General features: G+C 47.6%; 1 long non-coding RNA gene across 1 annotated transcript; it reads right to left on the bottom strand.

The window, feature by feature from the left end:
* Positions 1-4,398: 4,398 nt before the first annotated feature.
* LOC129605070 (uncharacterized) lies at positions 4,399-10,116 on the bottom strand. The gene is made up of 3 exons (XR_008696558.1): positions 9,748-10,116; positions 6,897-8,461; positions 4,399-6,687 (listed from the first exon to the last, which is right to left on the bottom strand). It is a non-coding gene; the product is annotated as an uncharacterized LOC129605070 (long non-coding RNA).
* Positions 10,117-21,755: the final 11,639 nt, after the last annotated feature.

Genomic DNA, 21,755 nt, shown 5'->3' with positions numbered 1-21,755 from the left:
TGGCTGATGCTTTTAGAGACTCTCCCACTGAGACACATTTGCTCGTTTAGACCACGCTAGGAAATAAACCCAATAAAGTAAAACATGTCTAATGCAAAGCTGCTCACATACTGTACATACTGTAGTAAGTCGCTTTCTCGTTCTTAAACACACACTCACACACACTGAGGAAAACACTCCCAGCCTTGTGTAACCATGTGATCCAGTAACTCACAACTCTGACAACCCCCTGGGTTAAAGAATTTGTTGTTTTCCTCAGTGTTGTGATCCAACATGACCCCAGATCACGCCAGCAGCTGCTTCTGTCATTCTCACTGGTGTGTGTGTGTGTGTGTGTGTGTGTGTGTGTGTGTGTGTGTGTGTGTGTGTGTGTGTGTGTGTGTGCGTGTGTGCATGCGTACGTATGTGTGTGTGTGTGTGTGCGCGTGTGTGTGTTTGTGTGGGCGCGCGCGGGCGCGCGCGTGTGTTTGTGTGCGCGTGCACGCGCGCGTGTGTGTTTGTGTGCGCGTGCACGCGCACGTGTGTGTTTGTGTGTGTGTGCGCGCGTGTGTGTGTGCACCCATTCAGCGGTTCGTTCCCATTCGTTCTGATGACGCGCCGGCCGCCGCTCCCTCGTCTCCCTGCGCCCGTGTGGCCTCCGCCGCATGTTCTGCAGTCGCCCGTGCAGGTAGCTCCAATAAAAACTGCACATTTCGTCTGGTCGTGGATGTTTGTGAAGCCTGAACCTAATGAGCACATTTAACCTGTCTGTGCCTTCGTCGAGGGGCTTCTCGCCACACAACCCCGGGACGCACACTTAACCCCTGACACTCGCTGGCATCCACACACTCCGTCATGGGGTCCCAGCTGTGGCTGACCTGAGCACCAACACATGCTGGGGACAACTTAACCTCTGCACCTCCGGACGGAAAAACACACTGGTAGCGGGGGGGGGGGGGGGGGGGGGGGGTCCGTGTGAGACTGATGCACAACTGTAACTGAGCCCTTTCTCCCATTATTCCCTCTGTTGCGTGTCTCCATCTTCATGTGAGAAGCCAACTGTACTGAACACACCGTGCGATGGGGAGCGCGTGTTCACGTCTCCTCTCTGGCTTCCGTTGCTTGGACTGTGCGACTCTGGCTCTCAGTGGGCCCTTCAGACCTCATTAGCTGGAGAGAGCGGAGCGCTGTGGTTCAGTTACCAACAGCAGCGTCGGCGCGGTGACACCAGCAGAAGTTTGACATTCACGCTTTACAGTGTTTATGCCCCGTGACAGCGCGGCGTTTTTCTGTTTGGCTTGTTTCTCTCCGCTGCCTAATTTCCACATTCCTTCTCGCTCTTCTCATTATGGCTTTTAAAGCTCAGCTCTGAGGCGGCTCCAGGCCCGTCCAGACGTTTGGGTCCACTGCCAGAGAGTTTGTGCAGGAATTTGCGAGGCCACGGACAATAAAGCTCACTCACTTTGCACATCGCCTGAAATTTCCTGTGCAGGTCAACATTTTTATTCATGCAGGGAAATATGTCGAAATCTATGCATTTGCACGATCATTCCTCATAATGACTGATTCCTTCAGCAGCAGAGGCTCGTGTTTGTACTGTGATAGCGTTAGCAGGCAAAAACAAGAGCTCGTCGGATTCACAGAGAGCTTCAGCTGTCGGGTCACGTGAGCGCTCGTTAAAGCAGAGGAAGAAAGGAAACACGCTCGTTATGGTTCCTTCTGATGAGATCAATAGCACTCTGGTGTTGTTCCACCGCATGTGACGCTGCAGCCGGGAACCGTGTAAGATTAAAGACAAGAACCAGGGAACCAGCGTGTCTGGAACACGACTACACAAAAAGCATTAAAGATGAATTCACACTTGCATTTCTTACATTTGGGTTCTTTCCTTCTACGTTTACTCAGCCCTTATGCTAAGCTAAGCTAAGCTAAGCAGCACATGAAGGAGGCTTTATATCATCTCATATTCAAAAGGCAGCTGTGAGAGTGACATCCATCTTCATCTTCTGTGCCACAAAGTGAATAAACATGTTCACAAAATCCAGGCCACTGGTTTAATATAACAGATGTTTAATTATAGTATTTATGCTTTTCAACTGGACATTTTCAGCCATCACGGGATGAGCGTTTGAAATTTAAATGGTTTTTCATGATATATGACGGTAAAGAGAGTCATTTTGGCAACAGAAAGGCAGAACCTAATTTGTTTTAATGGAATCACATGATTTGAAAAAAAAGGGCAGAGGGGAAACAAGAGTAGAAGAGCACAGACAACAATATGCGCAGTGTTTTTATTGCCAACAGAAGCTGCATGCTCCACACTGTGTGTGTTGTGTATCGTAGCTGTGTGTGTGTGTGCGTTTTTTTTTAAACGGGCAAAAGACAATTGGCCGACAGTGACGCAGATCAGAAAGAAAGCGCTGGAAGAATGAAGTCAGACTGGAATTTCTAGGAAATGACGGCTTGCAAAACAAGAACAACGTGACTGCATCAATACGAGCGCTGTGCTGCTCACTGGCGCTGCGTTCAGGGTCTCACTGCAAAGTCACATGCCCTGTGTGTGTGTGTGTGTGTGTGTGTGTGTGTGTGTGTGTGTGTGTGTGTGTGTGTGTGCGTGTGATAAATCATGAAGCTGCAGATTGTTGGACAGTGACTTCAGTCCATTTTGTTTGTGTTATTTATTATTATTATTATCCAATAATGTGCCAAGAATTAAAAAGAAGGAAATCGGAGGCTTAAAAACTTCACAGCCAGCTCAAAGCAGGTCCAGTCTGTGCCTTTGCATCATCTCCCCCTCATCACTGCCCATCATGTCTTCTGCTTCCTGTAAATCAACCCAATCACAGGAAGTGATGCATTTTATGATTTGCTCTGATTTACAGTAAAAGCAACTACATGAGTGATCAAATTAACTCTGAGTTCAGTGAAATCAAAACAAGTGTGAAGAACCCAACGATTCATTCAGTCCGTAGACAAACTGGATGTTGGCACAGAGAAGCAATGACGTAATATAAAACCGTGCACACTAACCTCTTCTACATAAAAAATGAACCATTTTAATGTTCATTTTGCAAACATTTAACAGATGTTGGCGTATATTTTTTGGGACTTTTATTGCAGCACTTTCTTACTTGTTATTGTTATTTTACTTCAAGCTGCACAAACATACATCATCAGCACATCAGTCAAAGCTGCAGTAACTCAAGACCTGCCCTCGAACCCCTCAGTTTATTTTAATGTGGATTGTTTGGGTTTATGTTTCATATGGGTCCCGCACAAATTACATGCCTTCATTGCATGCATTGCATTATTATTTTGTCACTGTCCTCAAACATTAATAAAGCAGGAAACTGTAACATATTTTAGGATGTGCTACAAAATGAACTTTTGATCCACCACCTGAACTGTTCTGAGAGTTTTGGTGCCTGACAATAAACTTTCAAAAACACTTTCAAAAACAAAAAAACACAATTCATTTAATTAATTATGAAATTATGAAAACATTTTTATTTAGATTATATTATTTAGACTTTTTTTCTAAAGGCTGAAAAAATGAACATAATTAAAATAAGAAAAGAGAATGGTGGGAAAAACAACAGTATAAATATAAATATATTTTATAGTCCAGTTGGCTAAAATGTTGACCGCATGTTAAAATGCTGATGTTTTGTAGTAGAAGTGGTTTCATTGGATGCCACACTGTCAGCAGAGAATATGAACTCACTCCAAATGTCAATATCCATTCATAATTCATGCTATTTATTTGCATTTGCCTTTTCTGTATGATTGACAGATGGGGGAGCTCCTGTAAGTGCATATCTGATATTTTATGACCTGCAACAGAATCACCCACCGGCACCGTGTGGTTTGGCTGCGAGTCTGAAGACAAACTGGCAGCCTCGCATTTGAGGTTACATCACAGTGGCTCGTGTGAAAGCTGAAAAGACAAGAAAATGAGGGATGAAGACGTAGAGCGGACGGGAGAGGAGGAAAAAACACGCAGAGAAGGAACGCTGACTGTAGAGTACATACACATGCATCCATGAGGTGGTTTGAAGCAGTGGAGGTAAAACTGGTCTTTTGTTAGAAAAAAAACCCAACAGGCAGATGGATGGAGGCAGATGGAGACGGCGGCGTACGATTCTACCTACTCACAGAAACCTCGCCTGACGGTGGGAGAGCTGGGAGGTATGCGGGGCGTGTTTTGGAGCGGTATGCGATGTAAAACGGTGGAAGTGGGAAAGCAGCTGAGGACGTCCAGTGAGCATGAATCAGGCTGAGACACCGTGAAGCAGCGGCCCTCATAGAAGCCAGATGGGCCCTCAACATTGGCAGGAACCAGGGCTCACACACACACACACACACACACGCACACACGCAGACACGCACGCACGCACACACGCACACACGCACACACACATACACACACACACACACAAACACACACACACACTGCTTGGGAACAAACCGTCTCTTGTATGCACTGCAGAGACAAACCTAGAAATTCAGGAAAAAGCAAACACTTGTCGAGTTTGCGCACAAAACTTACAGTGTGAGAGAAATGCATGCACAGACGGAGTGTGTGCTGCTAATATGGAGCTCAAAACCTAAGTGAAGCAAGTTTAGATGATCACGCGAAGGAAGAATAGAAATGATCTTAACAATACAGTGCATGTGTGTGTAACAGCGGTAGAAGAAGTCCTAGTTTTCATCAGCATTCCATTAGTCCGATTAACATCCTCACGTCCACAAATACCATCATTATCACTGAATGTTATTGTCTGTTCATTCCACCGGTTTCCTTTTAGCGCGTTCGATGAAGATAATCTCTTTTGTTTTTGGGGTGACAAGTTGCTTCGCATGACACAAAAGCAACAAAGGGCGAACGTGGGAGCGCTGGAGGAGAACGGCAGCCGACACCGCGCCCTCAGATCACTGGAGCAGGTCAGCGTTTCAATGGGGCCTGAAGAGTGTATGTTTGCAGCAATGAATGGTTTCCTAAAGCCCATCATCCCTGTCTGCTTGACTTATGTTGGACAGGCTGTGACTGATTCCAAACCCGTAGCGGACCCATATGATCTGAGTTTACAGAGGAAAAGGCCCGTGCTTTATCTGTGTGGATAATTACCAGGTTTTATGGGAAGAAAAGTCGTGTTTTCACTGACAAATGAACAATTAACACAAACATGTTCAATAAGCCTGACTTGATAAAGATAAATCACCAATCATTTGAATCAATTCTCTTAATATGAATTATTTAGTAGGTGTTAGTTCACACTTTGCTGAAAATAAACTGTGCTGTCGGTTTCTAATAAATAGAAATCTATCTCATAAACATGTGTTGGCTCCTGATTGTTTTCATAAACATTTCCACGATTTTATTTGCACAGTCTCATTAAACTCATGAGGTCCAGTCCGGTGCAGAACAGATTCACACAATGTAACTGATGGCTAACTATAGTCGCTGGGAGAATAAGCGGCCATGAAATACGGAGGTATTGACATCGATCAAATTGCTGTGGCAGGATTTGGTTTTGGTGGTGTCGTCGATCTAATAAATCCAGTCCTCGTGAAGGCAGAACAAAGAGCCATAATTGTGAACAGACAGAAAAGGAAACGTTTCCGATGGCTGAGTCACACTGAACACATGCTCAGCCTCCAGCAGTGAGAGGACGGACTGCACCGAAGGGCTGAAGCTGAAACGCGCTTCGATCGGACCAAACTCTGAAAGACTCAACAATAAAAGAGTTTAGACCATTTCCAAACTGAAGCGAGGAATGTGATCATGTGATTTCTGCTATAGTTTAGGAGATGAAAAACATTTACACCTAAGTGTTAATAATATACATCTTTTCTTTGTGTTGCCTTCAAGTAGAGCTGACCAAAAGTTTATTTAAGTACTACTGTATATAGCATCCACACTGGTATGGATAACATTAATTTGCATATTTCAACTAAATGTCATAAACATAATTCAACAACTAATGGCGATAAATTATTGAAATAGATACACTTTAATTGTAGTCATCATGGAAAACGTGCTCTAGTAGTGATCTCCTAATGATCAGTTTAGTTCTGGCGTTGCCTTTTGGACTCTTTTGCTTTTATGACCACAAACTAGATCACTCGTTGTTTTCTGCACAACGCAGAGCCGTGGGCCGGCGAGGCGTACGGGACCAACGCTGCTGAACACTGCCCTCTGCTGGCGACTGGTGGTGAACGGCTCCACTGCTCGGTTCGTACACACGCTTCATCCACGTCATTTTGAAATAACACTATAAAATACACTATACACTATAAAAAGTTAGGGTTAAAAATTACATTCAGGGAAATAAGTGATCTGTCATCACATTTTACAGAAGCATAACATTTCAATCCATTTCAGTTTAGGCAAAAACAATTTTTTTTTGTTTTATTATTATTATTATTTTTTTTTTATCACAGAGCTGTTTTTAAAATAATTGTTGTTATGGGTTAATGATTCCCACATCTTCTCCGTGTTTCTGGGTAGATTTACACTTCTTTTTCCACTTCCTGTTCCTTACCTTTCGCCACCTCGTGACGCGTCCCTCCGTCTGCCGCTGCAGGTCAGGCTGTTACCCAGTCACTCCACTAGGTGGCAGTGTCCGCCTGCTGTCGGCTGGAGCCGACGAACCCATTAACCCCCACTTTCCCCCGCAGACTGGGAGAATCCTCCAGCTCCCAGCGCTGTAACAGAGATATGAGCCTGTCTTATGCAGTTTTTAACTCTGACATGCTGCGGCTGCCTGACTGGGTTATGGGAAGATTATATGTGTGTGTGTGTGTGTGTGTGTGTGTGTGTGTGTGTGTGTGTGTGTGTGTGTGTGTGTGTGTGTGTGTGTGTGTGTGTGTGTGTGTGTGTGTGTGTGCATGATAAAGTAACTGCAGCTTCTCACCTTAAAGCCTCCTCCTCGGAGCTGCATGGACGCATGCGTGTGCTCCTGCGGCCTCCTGGGCGCTGCCACCCTTCCCAGACTACTAATGCCCTGCCTCCTTCTCATTAGAATGTCCTGCCTGAGTCCGGCCATCTGCACCAGCTGCTTGGCGAGTCCTCCGCCAGCCGTTTGATGTCGACGAGGAGCCCGGCGTCGTGCTCGCGACGGCGTCCCAGCGCTAGACTTAAAAAGGCCTCTTTGCTTTGTAGTTTTTTTTTAAAAGCCTGAGAGGAGCCCTGATGTTTTATGGGCGGCTGGCAGCGAATAGCGGACCCGTACCCGGGTCCGGGCGGCATCAGCCAAAGGTACCGCACCGAGGGGTCGCACCGTTCGAGCAGCCTCAGACGCGCTGGGTTTCTGCCTGAGCAGAAGATGGAGGAGGTGATGTAGACGTAAACCGTATAAAATGTCTTCCTGCTTCTGAGCTGCAGGCGATTCCATAAAGAAAACATCACAATATCTTTCCATAAGATGTCACGTCCCCTGGAGATTTAATGAAGAGAATAATTTAATGACGTTCCCCTGCTCTTTTTCATTTCAATATAAGTATTAAAATATACATTTCAAGTTACAGCATTTGTTGGTGTTTAATGTATTTTTCCCCATTTGTGTTAAAACCAATTCAGGGAACAGGATGTAAATAAATGAGTGATTAAATAATGGAATAAACACGTTGAATGCGATTGGAGGCGAAGCTGAACTGGGATTCATCGTTATCGGATGCAGGTGTGTTTAAAATCTATGATTTTCTTATTGAAGCACTTGTACTTTTGTACCTTGAGTACATTTCAGAGCGTGTACTCACTCAACCCGAGTAAAGACTCTGAAGTGGTGCTCGAGACAAGGACTCGCACTTTTACTTGCGTATTGTGTGTTGCTGCCACCTCTGCAGCTCACCCACACGTTTAAAGAGCACATTCTATCAGCTACTTCTTGTATCAGTGTTGCGCATGAAATTTCCAGCTCTCTGTGTCTGAGCAGCGCCGCAGCCACCAGCAAAATAAATTCACGTCCTTGCTGTTTGTCTCTGGGAACGTTGTGAGTTTACATTCTGCATTTAATAACACGCAGTCCGGGGATTTTTACAAACTCGGCCCAGTGTGTTTACAGTCCAACAAAAGACAAATAATCGGCCTGGATTATATTAATATTGGCTCCGTCCTGATGCAATATGAATAGAATGTATTTACATTCAGTTAATACCTCTTATTTGCAGTCTCTGTGTGGTTCAATTTAGTTTCTAGCAAACACTTACAAAAGTAAACAGAAACTTCTTGCAGGCTGTGGGAACGTGGCTTTTCTTTAATCAAATATTACTGATTGTTTGTGCCGCTAAACACTGTAAAAATGTAAGTGGGTAACATTTACCAACAATATAAAGAAGAAGAAGCCCAAACCAGAGCTGGTTTCACCTTCTTGCGCCTCTAATAAGCAGGCGGGTGACGCGAGTTCAGCTCTCCATCAGCTCGCCTGCGTTTCTGGCTCGCTGTGAAGTCACACTGGCCCCGTGGCGCCGACAGATCGGTCTGAGGGAAACATGACAAGGATGCCGGTGGATGTCTGCGAGGTGGGCAAACACGTGTTCAGAGATAGCGGCCACGAGTAAACACGCCCACAGGCGCAGGCTGACACATGGCCGAGCTAATCCCGCTCCCTATCTCTGCATTCGCCCGTCTCTCGCTCTCTCTCTCCCCCTCGCTCGCCCGCTCCATCCCTCTCCTCTGCGTCATCATCCTCCACACTCTGAGAATCCGCGCGGCACCGACCTGCGTGTGAGGATGGGAGGAATGTTGGGGGGGGCGGCCCTTTAAGCGTGATAGTAGCCGACTCTCCGTCACGCGGAGCCGCTTAAAGGCTGCATCCGCCAGAAACGTAACGATGAATTAATCATCGTTTTTTTCTTCCTAACAGCTCTTTTTCATCCTCAAACTCCCACCAACTCATCTCCAGCCGCCTGCGCTCTGACCCTTCGGCCTCCTCCCGCCGCAGCGCCCCTGGTTGCGCGCTGACTCTCTCCCCTTCATCTCCGTCCATCTCGCTCCTCGCTCGCTCCTTAAATGCTCCCCCTTGCTCCCCTCCGGCGCGCTGTGCTGATGCGTGGTGCTGACCCACTTTATCTGACGCGAGGCGGGGAAGAGAAGGATGCGGCGAGCGGCTTCGCGTCTCCTCCGTCTTCCTCCTCGTCGCTCCCACTGCTCGTGTCCCACAGTGTTGTGTTTAAGGTAAATATTTTCACGGGGCCACGCGTCGCAGGGACTTCTGGGACGGCCCTCCCCTCCTCAACAAACGCAGGATCAAATATTTATACAGCCTCTCCTCGTCTCCTCGGTTACCTGAAGGAGAGGAACACCTTCTCCTTCTCTTCTACCCCCCCCCCCTTCGCTCGCCACCAGCCACGCTCCTGTAAATACTGTGCACTGATGCAAGGTCAACCCAAAAACACACACGCCCGTATGCGGGTGACGTAAGGGAGCGTGTGAGGAGAGGGGTGGGAGTCAGATGGGTACACGACAGAGGAGCACGTGTCAAACCTGCCTCTCTCTCTCTCTCTTTCGTCTATGAATATTTGATGCGCGAGACTAAAACCAGCTCACGAACGCTGGAGACGTGTGACAGCTCAGAGGAGAGCGGCTCGGCAGCATCCGAAAACGCAGGCAGAGCCGCCGGTCCCACAGACGTCTGCGAGGAGACGGCCGAGACGGCACGTGGGTCGGTGGAAGCACGGGGATACGTGTTCATGGGTGCCTCGAATCCACGTTTACACTTTGACGTTTGACGTTTTTAAAACAGTTTAATTGAACAGCGCACTCACCAGCTCAACACACAGGATCCCTGGGTGCTCGTGGAGAAGTGAGACACATCCCAGTGTCCTTGCTTTGAAGCATTCTGTCCATCCTAGTGGGGACATTTTGTCATTATAATAGTTGCCGACACACACACACACACACACACACACACACACACACACACACACACACACACACACACACACACTGTGGGCAGGCAGGGCCATTGAAATATTGATGGAAGCTCTCCCCTCGCCGTAATGAAAAATCGTCCTCCGATAAATGTTTCATCCCTCCAGATGCATCACCTTCCCGTTTAACAGATGAGGCAATTTGCTGCAGAAACACAAACAGGGGAGAAATGAGCATCAGCACAGATTTTTAAAACGCGAGCAGAAGGAGGGACGTTCCACATTCTTCACACTTATTTGTCCCATAATCCTTAAATAAACAACATAACATTGGTTATTGCCGTGTTATTACAATCACATTAGACTGTTTAATATTTGATTCAAACAAACGGTAAGGATGCTACAGCCAGGTAGCGTGTGGTTCAAGCTAAATGCTAATGTGAGCATGTATCAAATACTAAAATATCAATGTTCAGTAGATACAGACAAATGTTTACTTCAGTTTATCCTGTTGCTCAGTGAGCAGCTGGGGCAGAAAACATATTCATCTGCTCATTGTTTTACTGCAGTTTATGTTTATACACGACAAACACAAATCTAACCCCAAAAACATTGGATTTAGAGTAAAACTGTCATTAATCCAAGAAGCAGGAATTTAAAAATGGCTGTAAACCGCTCCAAGATGAAAAGCACTGCGTGCTGGGTGGCGGATGGACCTTCCTCGGGTCGCGGTGCTGTTTGTTAACAAGCACCAGAAGCTCCATCTTATCGTACGGCCGTCTGTCCCACGATGAACCTCCACGGGTGAGTCAGCAGAAGTTCTCTCCCTCCCAGAATCAGGAAGGACGTATGCGTTGGGGAAAACGTGAGTCAGTTTTCCCAGGAACAAAAGCTCTACCCTCCGTTTTATTCGCCCTACGTTGCAGACTGAATCAGCAAACAAGAACTGGACGCAGCAAATAAAACTACAAATAATAAAAAAAACACATCAGCTGCTTGAACCTCCGACCCACTAACCCACTTCCTGTCATACCAGGGTTCTTGCTATGCAGCCCAGCGTCTGCTGTTTAAGTCACACCACCTGCCGGCCTATATTTACATACACACACACATATACATGTACATCCTGCCTCCCACATGCCAGGGCCTGCTGAGGTTTGCACACAGGCTTTTCAAACTGTGCATCTGTGGCAGCATCAATAATAGAAGGTGGATGGAATGCTTAAATGGTCCGTGCTTGCGTCACCAGCAGCCTGCTCTGTGTCACACCGATCACAGATGAAGGTCCTGATGGCTGAACGTGAAGCTGGGTGTGGCCTTCCACATACTACACCCTCTACAGTACTGTATATACTGCATTTTCCCCCTCAGTGCCTGTAATTACAAAAGCCTTTCTGCTCACTCACTCCCATCAAGCAGGTACTGTAACTATGACTATTACCCTCTGGGCTATTTTCCCAAAGTCTTGCCAGACTGTAAATGGCTGGAACTTGTTTGATTGGCAGCGCTCGAGCGCTCGACATGGAAAGCTGGCTTATGTGCAGAAACGGCTGTATTTAAATGCATCTGCTCTTATTAAAATTCTGAAAGGAGCGAGTGAATGTGTCTTTATGGGGCTCTCTGCTTCTTCATTGTTATTGAGCGAAAAGCCATTAAAGCCGGGCTAAGACTTGGCAGGAGCGCAGGACGCTGCCAATGCAACTTCGCTGACATTGTCTGTACCCTTGATACCTCAGCTGCTCGTCGGGCTCATGCTGAATGATGGGAATGGTGGAATTTAACTGATTTCCCCCGACAAAGGTCCGCGGCTTTCTCAGCCGCTGTTAAACACAATGCACGAGGTGAAAGAGGCAAATTAAAATGAGGAAATGCGTTTCTTTTGGAGACAATAAGAAAAGGCTCGTGAAGGCGCTGCAGGGTTTGTACACGCCAGCATGCAGGGGGCAGCAGCACGACAAGCAACCCTGCTCATCGTGTGCTGGGGTGTAAAAACCTCAGGTGTTTTTCTGCCACGTCACAACTTTCATTGAATAATTATGAAGAAGAATTGACCAGCAGAGCCAGGAGCAGAAGAAGAGAACAATGTGACCTCATTTCCCACAGTTAGAGGCTAAAAAGGAAGGAAGTACTGTAAGAACACTGTAATGGGGGAAAATGAAATGGCACCAATACTAATTCTTGTAATGGGGTTGTGTGTATTTATCGATTGAGGGCATATTTTTCAGTCTTTTTCAAGTTTCCCTTATTGATCTTGAAAAACTCACAAATGCATCGCTGGACTCGTTCCTATTTTATTTGAATCACTGTCACTGAGCTATACTGTACCATTAACCCAGCTGTAATGAGGCATTTCAGGTAAAAGCTATTGAGCTCTTGCTTCAGTAAACTGTCTACACTGACTTTCCAGTTTCTGTTTGAAGCTGTGTCTGTCCAGTTATCAGCAAACAAAGTGCAGCGTTCTGTTCCTGGAAAACATCATATTCAGTAGGAGGTTCTAATTCCATAATTATCTTAATTAAATACTATATATGACGGCCTATTTTTTATTTACTACAAACTTACCCCTATTGAACCATTTGGTGCATCATATAAAGCCTTTCACTAGACTTCAAAAAAAGAATATGAATATACAGAGACCTTTATAGTATATGTTACGGAGGGTGATCCAATGGGAAGAGAGGTCAGAGGTCGTCGCAGCGCTGCTCTTTGAAACAGCTGTGATTTCCCCTCTTCCTTCCTGTTCTCCCCTCTCCACGCGCCTCCTGCCTGTGACTAACACGCCGGTCATTACTCGCTGAGGCGGAGGTTGACTGGTTCGATGCGCGCCCGCCGCTTCCCTGCAATTCTGACAAACAACCACAGCCGACAGTCAAGCAAACTTCAAGAGACATTTTAGCGTTTTCAAGTTTGCCCGAGGAGCAAAAAAATCCCCCCTCTTTGAGAATCCACAGCTGCGGAAACTGAGCGGCCGCCGCTCACCCTGCATCTGATCTTTACTTTCGAACTGCCGAAACAAACCTCGTGAATAAAAATGTCAATCATGCAAATCTGACGGCGTCCCATCGCGCCCGCGTGCGTCTCTCCCCATTCACTCCAGCAGCACTTCTGGCAAGCAAATGCACATGAATAATCACAAGTGGTTGGAGCGGGCCCCCACAGCTTGAGAGATACCCCGTGTGTGACAGAACCCGTGCATTAAAGCAATTCAGGCCTGGCACATTAAGGACACATTGACATCGCTGCATAGGTGGCACTCATGCCCACACACCGCAGGCCTGGCAGGAACACGGGCTGGAAGCGCTGCTGACGGGGCCCCGGGCACCGCTGTTGGCATGCCTTGGCATTTACAGCGCCGGTGTAATGAGTGTGTGATTGATTGGAACCACAATAGGGGCTCGTGTACTCTGGCGCTGGCAGTCCTGGATGAGAGGTCCCCCGGGTTCCCACCCAGAGTAAAGGGTTACGTTAAACAGCATGAATAAAAGATTGAAATTATTCTCTTTGGAGCGTGCCCGCAGGAGAGAGGATTGAAGTGTGTTTGCGCGCGTGCCTGCTGGGACGGATGCTTTTGGATGAGGCGTTTACAGTTTCCCCGTTTTTTCCCCCCCGCGCTCGAATCAAACGTCTTTACGCGTTGTTTTATGCGTCCAAGGGCGAGAAGCGTTTAAATATGTAATTGCCAGATAGGAACTGTACAAATGGGACGCCCCAAAAATGATTGTGTCAGCGTTAAAGGTTACGGCAGTCATTTGGATAATTACATTTACATGTGTGGGGCCCGGGTCGCCGTGAGGAGGGAGCGGCGCCGCCATCTGACCTGTTCCGAAGGAGGCGCCGGAAGCTGCGCGTTATCAGGCTTTAATGGGGACATTTGCGCCCGTGGTCAACGTGATTTTGTTTAAACTTTAAGAAGAAGGACGACTCTGGATGCTTTTATGAATTTAATCTTTCTAATTGGCCCAATAGTTCATGAGCTAATGTAATGAAGGAGGACGGGGCGTCTTAATCAACTACAAGGGTTGTGGGTAAGCCAGTGGGCAGCACAGGCCCCTGGCAGCCTCCCACCCACCGCCACTAATTCATCTCCAGCTCACCAATCACTTAACCAAATGAATCGGCTGCTCACATGTCGTCATGGTGATATTTCACATGTTTTTACCAGCATCATAAATATTACAGCCATTTCCCTCGCAGTGCTTTGCTAATTATTTATTTATAAACATTACAGCTGGAGCGGTGTTTTACAGCGGTTCGTGCCCAGCGTTGCCAAGAAGACGCGAAACGCCACTGCAGGATGTGAAAGGAGCCCATAAAGAATGCTGGATTTACTGCAACCGAAGGAATTAGGAAATAAAAACCAGATTCTGCGCCATCCCGGGTGGAGATTCATCAGAGCGTTTGCTATTGATCTGTAATTCATCATTCAATCCAGGGAAATGGGCTAACGCAAGCAGAACATGAGTTGGCTTTGGGCTCCGATAACGACTCGCACCTAATCAATGGCTGATAATACAGAAGCCGCCCTAATTATTGACAAGCGGCGCACTGCTTCCCTCTGTTTCCCCATTCAGTCACAGGGAGGTCAATTAAAAAGCCGTCGCGGCCTCTGCCGGCGCCGGGCGCTTGGTTAGAGCCGACCGGGCCCCGCGGGAGACAGAGGTGAAAAGGTGACGGAGCCGGAGATGTGGGGCCCGACTCGGCCGCGACGCACAGCTGGCTCCTCCAGCCAAAGGAGGATGAGACGCGGGAGAGAGTGGCTTATCAGCCAGTTCATCAGGCAGCAGCTGCAGAGTCACAGGAGCAAAATCAGGGAAGCGACAGTCTGCTGCTCTTCTCCCAGTTGTGCCTGTGTCTGTTTGTGTAACCCCTGGTAAATTGCAGCATAATTAGTGGTTCGCGGTTCCAAAATAAAATGGCTTCCATTCTGCTTTCATCACAAACGTCCCGGGCGCTCCTCTGTCTCAAGCGTGAAAAACAAACTGGATCGTGAACTGGAAAAACCCAGTCAGTCGCACGCATCGTCATCTCTCCCACACGTTCCCACTGAACCGGTAGGTGATGCTTGGTGGTAAGTCAGGAAATTGGGTCTGGTGGGAGAGGGTGGTGTGACATTTCTCCTTCCACACCGCAACACTGAGACAAATGTAGCTCATAAAACTCTACCTAATGCCATCTATCCATCCCCAAAAGCACAGAGGCTCTGGCCTCTTTGACCCAGTCCTGCAGGTATCCCCTTTCTGCAGCGGGTGACCTTTGACCCCTCAATGCTGTCAGGTAATATGTTAATGGACAGTGTTACCGATCCCACAATATGCGTGCCAGTGTCAAAACAATAAATGATCGCTCACAGGCCCATATCTGACCTGGCAACCCTTGAAATAAACACAGCCTCCTGCAAAGCCAGAGCGCTGGCCATTAGTTCACATTAGCAGCACATAGAACCAATCTGTGCACTGATAATCTGACTATATATATATATATATATAATAGTATATATATATATATATAGATATATATATATATATATATATATATATATATATATATATATATATATATATATATATGTTTTTATGTATATGGTTTTTTGTTTTACTTTTAGTTCCTTTATTGTACTTCTCTGCGCTTGTTTAATGTATCATGTACTTGATTTACCCCGTGTTTTGCTTTTTTACTAAATACTTGAATGCTTTTGTTGCGTCCTCCCATTGAAATACAAAATGATCATTTGCATTAAACCAAACAGAATTTAATCTAATCAAATTAAAAGGTGCCACCATTTGTTTTTTTTCCCAACAATTTCACATTTGCATATCTAAGTTAGTGGTTTGCATGAAGCATCATTTATCTTTCTGTTCGGAGCCTTTCAATGATTTACCTTTTTCAGATTTGACCTGTCAATCTCTAATTAACTCCCTGTGATAAGAAGTGCAGGCTGGAGACAGAATAGCAGCAATCAATCCACCCTCTGTTGTCAGAAGTGTAAATGTTTAGATGTTCAGCCGTGTTACTTCCCATGTTAACACACGCATCCATTAGACAGAGCCAGTGGGGCTGTCGAGGCTCCTTGCGACTCGCTGGGCCTTTATCAGTGGGAGACGCGGCACCTGAATGCTGGATTCATGTGTGTAGGCGTGTGTGGGAGTGTATCGATACACAAATATATAAATGTGCGCGTGGAAAAGAAAGTGTGTTGCTGCGTGTGCATCACAACGTGAGGCTTCGTGCATGTGTGCACACGTGGGACTTCTGAGTTGGAGAATGTTTTTTATGTCACAGGTCAGATTGGGAGAGACTGGGAGGTTGATGGGATCGTGACACAACAGCCACAACATGCCCCACAAGCACACACAGACACACACAGAGACTCGCTGCTCCTGCTTTCATAAGGAATGCCATTTTTCAGGCCGGCTCTGACTTTCCTGTTTGAATTAGAGGTGCAAACATCAGGCTGACTTGATAAATGGTGTTTATGCAGGGCCAAAGGATCAAGGCAACTGTAATGTAGTGTGAATTGATGGCAACGCGGAGAAAAGGAGAACAAAAGAAAAAAAGATGACCACTGTAGTCGCCGCGGAGACCGAGGAGCAGAAAGCAAAGGTCGAATGTGAAGCAGAAATAAAGGGATAGATGGATTTTAAGTTGGGATAAAGAGGAGCAAAGCAGGGGGGCATCAAGAATGTCTGGAGGCCACTCTTATCTCTGAATGAAAGGAATGCACACACACACACACACACACACACACACACGCAGGGGAGCTAAATTAAGATGTGCACTGAAGGAGAAGCGAGAAGAAATCAATGGGCATTTTAAGAGCGGTCTCCAGGAGGACGGGAGCGTCCCTGCAGGCTGGGACGCAGCCTGTGTTCACGTGTGCAGGGGAACTGCCAGGGATTGTCCTGTGTGCTCCTAGCTGCAGGGGACCTGGGTGGGAGCACACACCCACGCACCAACTCAATCAGCATCCCCCCTCCTCCCCCCACTCCCACACCCCAGCGGGCCTGTCAGCCCAACTGCCTGGAACCCTTTTGCGGCGGGGTGAAAAGTGTGTGTATGTGTTCTCTGGCTGGGGGGTGTTCAATGACAGACCGGCGGGGTCTCCCTACCTGAAAGAACACAGCCCCCCCCCCGGATCGGGCTCTAACTCTGATGGACTGAGGGGGAGTACTGTCAGGCAAAATCACTGCTTTTAATCCAAAACCATTCATCCTTCTTTGATTTACTGCAACTATACAGTCATGAGACCAGCCCGTTGAACTGCTGATAAATACAATAACTCAGAATAAACCTCAAAATGCTGGACAACAATAGTTCAAACAAAGCAATTTGGAGTTTAGGCACTAACATCCTTTCTGTTACTACTGGTAACAAAACCATCAATGGAAGGTCGGTACTGGAATCGAACTGGTTTCTGGAGGAACAGCCCATTTGCTGTGTCTTCACTCACCACAAACACCTCCTGATCAGGTCTGTTTAACAGGGACAACCTTTGAAAACATGACTAAGTCTTTATTGTTGTTAGGATACGACTGGTGTAAATAGAATCCATGTGTGTCCTGATGCCTGAAGGTGTTAAATGAGCCGCCGCCAGGTTTGTACCTTTGCCAGTAATTTACGGTTTCGCGAAATGCTCTGTCATTATGAAACGGGGCCGTTGGTGTTGACTCTACACAGGTGAAATAATAATCCACGTAACGCTGCCTTCTCTGCATCACTCGCTCCGTTTTCCAAGGCTCCAGCATCCGCTCTCCCCGCTCGGAGTCATTAGTGCTGCGTCTTTCGCTAAACAAATGGCTCGGATCTAAAATTAGACGAGAGGCGCGGATCAGGACTGCTGCTCACCGGGTTCGGCTCGCCTCAGTCTTGATTTGCCGACGTTCGGGGGGAGACAGTGGAACGCGGCGAACTCACGCATGGATGCAGATCACGGGGCGTCGTTTGGAAGCAATGACTTGATAAACAGGCCTAGACCCACTTTCTTGCCTCCGCCTTTGTTTCTTCCCCCCGTCGCTCACACACCCTGGCTGACCTCGGCGTTTTGTCATCATCCATTAGTAATTACGAGCTGTTTCCTAAGTGTGTATCCAGGGGCTTTGCTGAATAAAGGCTTTGAAGGAAATGATAATAAATAATAATCAGACCGAACCAATTAAGACTGATTACCCTCTGCGTGATGTTGGGCGCTACACACTGCTTGGCGCACGCGCGTGCAGATCTCTGCCCACGCTGCATGTGAATACTTAAGTACAGGCCTGTTTTCCTGCACACTTACATACGGACGGCTTCTTTCCCAACTCAAGCTAATTCCATGTTGCAGTACATAATGCTGAAGTAATTGGGAATCCCACCAGTAGTTGACTCCTCACAGGGGCTCATTCTAACTCCAAGCCCGTGCCTCTCAGGAAGGCTCTAAGCCCCTTTAAGCCTCCGTCTTAGCCCGAGACAAAGGGTGTGTGGCTTGTGGATTAGTTCTATGGGTGGAGAGGGTCGACATCCCAAAACGTGATTAAGTGTTTGGTAAGTGACGGAGCAGGACTCGTGAGACTTAGAGTAACGCGCTGATGATGCCAGGTCCTTTCTGATGTTAAATAAGAGTATTGGGGGGGGGGGGGGGGGGGGGGTGATGCCAAAGATGTCAATAAGGAACGCTTGGCTTCTGATGATGAGCCTGAGGGAGGATCACAAAGCGCTGAAGTCGCCTCCTCAGCGTGGATTCGTTCAGAAACCTTCATGTTCACGCATGCGCCGCTCCTGGGTGGAACTGCGCAGACACCTGCAGACCCGTCTGCGCAGTCGCTCTCCCGCTCATCTGTCGCCGGTGGCTTTTAACGGCGCGTAATTGTCATGTGTCCGTGGCCCGTGGGAGCGGGTTGTGACTGACACCCTTTAAGAAGTGCCATATGGCTGCAGTTAACACCAACGCGGGGCCGTAACGCGGCCGCAGGAGGAGAGAGCGACGGCAGCCGTGGACGAGTGCGATGTGCGAACGGACGCAGACCCGCGGTGCAGGAAGTTAAAGGCTGGCCTCACCTCGCTCTGCCCGTTAATAAAGCTTCTTTGAGCTTATAACACACCTGTCATGGACACAGCTAGATCTGATTCGCTCCCCGAACTGTAAATTCTTAGCTGCACTTTAGTGAGCGTTTCCAGACTCCTACGTTTTTTTTTTACGTGGCCGTCGCTAATTACCTGGACGGGACTTGCCTGTTTATTTGCTGTTTAAAAGCAGCTGCTAATTAAAATGGCCGACGCTCCTGAAGGGTGAATTGCTAGAAACCCCTAAATGGTTTAAAGGCCACAACAAGTGAACAACAGTCAATCGCCTGTTTCGTACTCATAAGGCTCATTTTCCGTACAACCAGACATAATTGCGCTGCGCACGACGTCGGACGTTTCCTGTTTTGCATTTTACAAGTGCTACTTTTCCGTCACCAATCGCGTACTGGAAAAGTGTGTGTGTGTGTGTGTGTGTGTGTGTGTGGGACTGGGGCCCGAGTCATTTACCACTGGCTTAGTGTGATAAATACAGCCTGTCTGGGCTGCTCTGGGTTATGTGCCATTGAGGGATGGCGGCTGTGTTTTGTTACAGAGGAACGAGGCAGGAGAACAGGCCTGGTAAATGACTCTAACCCTGGGAGAGAGTCGGGTTATCATTAACGGAGGCTGTCAGAGCTGCAACCCATAACACAGACGTGACAAGGACGCGAGATGCCGCCGCCGCCGCCGCCGCCGCCGACCTTGTGTCGTTTCCGAGGAGCCGAGTTCGGCGGCTGCGCTCTCTCTGCTCGACTGCTCTTCTTATTTTAGTGCTACTCAGATTTATGCACTGTACACGTCCATGAGTTTCAGCACGTCCGCGACTGTGAGTGCACGGAAAGGCGCTGACGCAGACAGGGCTCGGCGGTCGAGTTTGTGGGTTTTATTTCACCTTTTTTTAGCTAGCAGCGCTTTACAGTGTGCTTTCATGTAAGTGTGAGCCGTGGAAGCGTGACCTCTGGCTAATTATACACCCGCTGTCTTAACATTAGGCCTTCAGGTTGCACTGAACGATGCATCTGCTTGTCTTGTATGTTTCCTTTCAGCTTCATCACTTTAAGGCGCTGAGTACGAACATGTGGAGACGCAGCATTGCTTTCAAAACATTATTCTTGTTTGTTTCTTTCTTCCTTCCTCACTTTCTAACTTCTGCGCCTTCCTTCAATCTGTCATTCTTTCTACCTTTTTCCTTGGAGTCATGGACAGGTTACAGCACAAGCGTGTAAATAATTATATTAGAGAGTTTGCATCCTGCAGAATTTGTGCCATTGTTTATTTACATGAACATGAAGACTTTTAATGTTAATTGCGGGTCACGTCAGAGTTTGGCTTCCGTCTCAAGGTGTCACTGAAGCCCAGTCTGCAATCAGAGCTCACAGCTGTTTTTCCCAACAACTTGTGTTTAAACAGAAATCAACACAAGAGCTCGTTCTGCATTTTACAACGCCATCGCCGCCAGCGGAGGCAGAAGCTCCGGTGGCGGCGGAGGAGCGTCTGCTGCTCTGCAGAGCCGACGGCGGCTGGCTCCCGTCACGATCGGCCCTGAGCCCGACGTCACTCGCGCCCCTTTCAGGTTTGCTAACAAATTACCACGAGGAGAAAGCTGTGAATTGTTATCCCTTTGTGTCACCGCTGTCAGGAATCGGGGTATGAACCATGCACAGCAGGGATTCAGCAGGAAACACTTTTTGATTTTGCTTATTTATTCATTAAAAGCAAACGACCTACAGTGTGCGTTGCTTATTTTCATCTGTTTCTTCTCGTAAATGTGAATTTGCGCCGTAGGCACCGACGTCTGCCTGCTCAGCTTCAGCTGCTTCTTGGTTATATGGGAAAATCGTTTAAAGCCCTGACCGTTTGAAATGATAAACTTTAATCTTAATGTTGTTTAGTGCAGCAGCCTTTAATCTGCTTTAGTTTCTGTGGCAGCTTATTTATGTGTGAAGGTGCCGTCGCTGACAGGGTTTAGGGTCCGTCTCTTCTTTGAGATCCCCTTTAATTACGCTATTGTCTGAAAAGGCCACGTGCCCAACGAGCCTTTCACCTCCCAGCATTAAGTCTGTGGGATCTGTGGGATCCAGCTGGGTCTGTGAACAGGAGACCACGGCGCTGAATTAGTGTGCACGGCGTGGGTGTTACTGTTGAGCTGCACGGTAATCGCTGGAGAGAGGAATCACCTGAGAGGGTTTTAGATGTCTTCACACTGTCAGAGGGCTTTAATGCAAATAACAACTACGCTGAGATCCAGATATGCTGCATGGCTCGAAGCAATGACAGATATTTGAGTTTGTAAGTAACACAAGCACACAGATGAACAACCACCAGTTGTCCACTGGCTCAGAGTTAACTGAAATCTATACAGATGCAGTGTGTGTGTGTGTGTGTGTGTGTGTGTCTGTGTGTGTGTTCCTCCTCTCCGCTGACCCCACTCCCATCCGTCATGGTCGGTAAACAGCCCTCTGACATGCCCTGACTCCAGGATCCTGACCGGCCCAGTTTGCCACAGGTGGGCTTCTGTGCTTGGGGAGATGGAGGACAGACCCGCAGAGATGAGCGGTGCCGCAGTGGTATCGCGTCATCCATTGCTTCCTTGTCTCTCACACACACACAAGAAGAGATCAACACAAATATTTCCTCCTCTCGTCGTGGGGTCAGAGCAGGATGTGAGGAACCTGGCGCTTTGTTGCCACATTCATGACAAAGGCGCCGGGGTCTTCCTCCACCTGGCTTGGATTAGACACCAGATGCATCTTACACACACACACACACACACACACACACACACACACACACACACACACACACACACACACACACACACACACACACACACACACACACAGGCCCGGGCGTGACGTGCATGACTG

The sequence above is a fragment of the Betta splendens genome, chromosome 13 (genome assembly GCF_900634795.4).
Source record: "Betta splendens chromosome 13, fBetSpl5.4, whole genome shotgun sequence".
Taxonomy (NCBI): domain Eukaryota; kingdom Metazoa; phylum Chordata; class Actinopteri; order Anabantiformes; family Osphronemidae; genus Betta; species Betta splendens.
The sequence above is the reverse complement of the archived record's forward strand: the minus strand, read 5'-3'. Positions and strand labels throughout refer to the sequence as shown.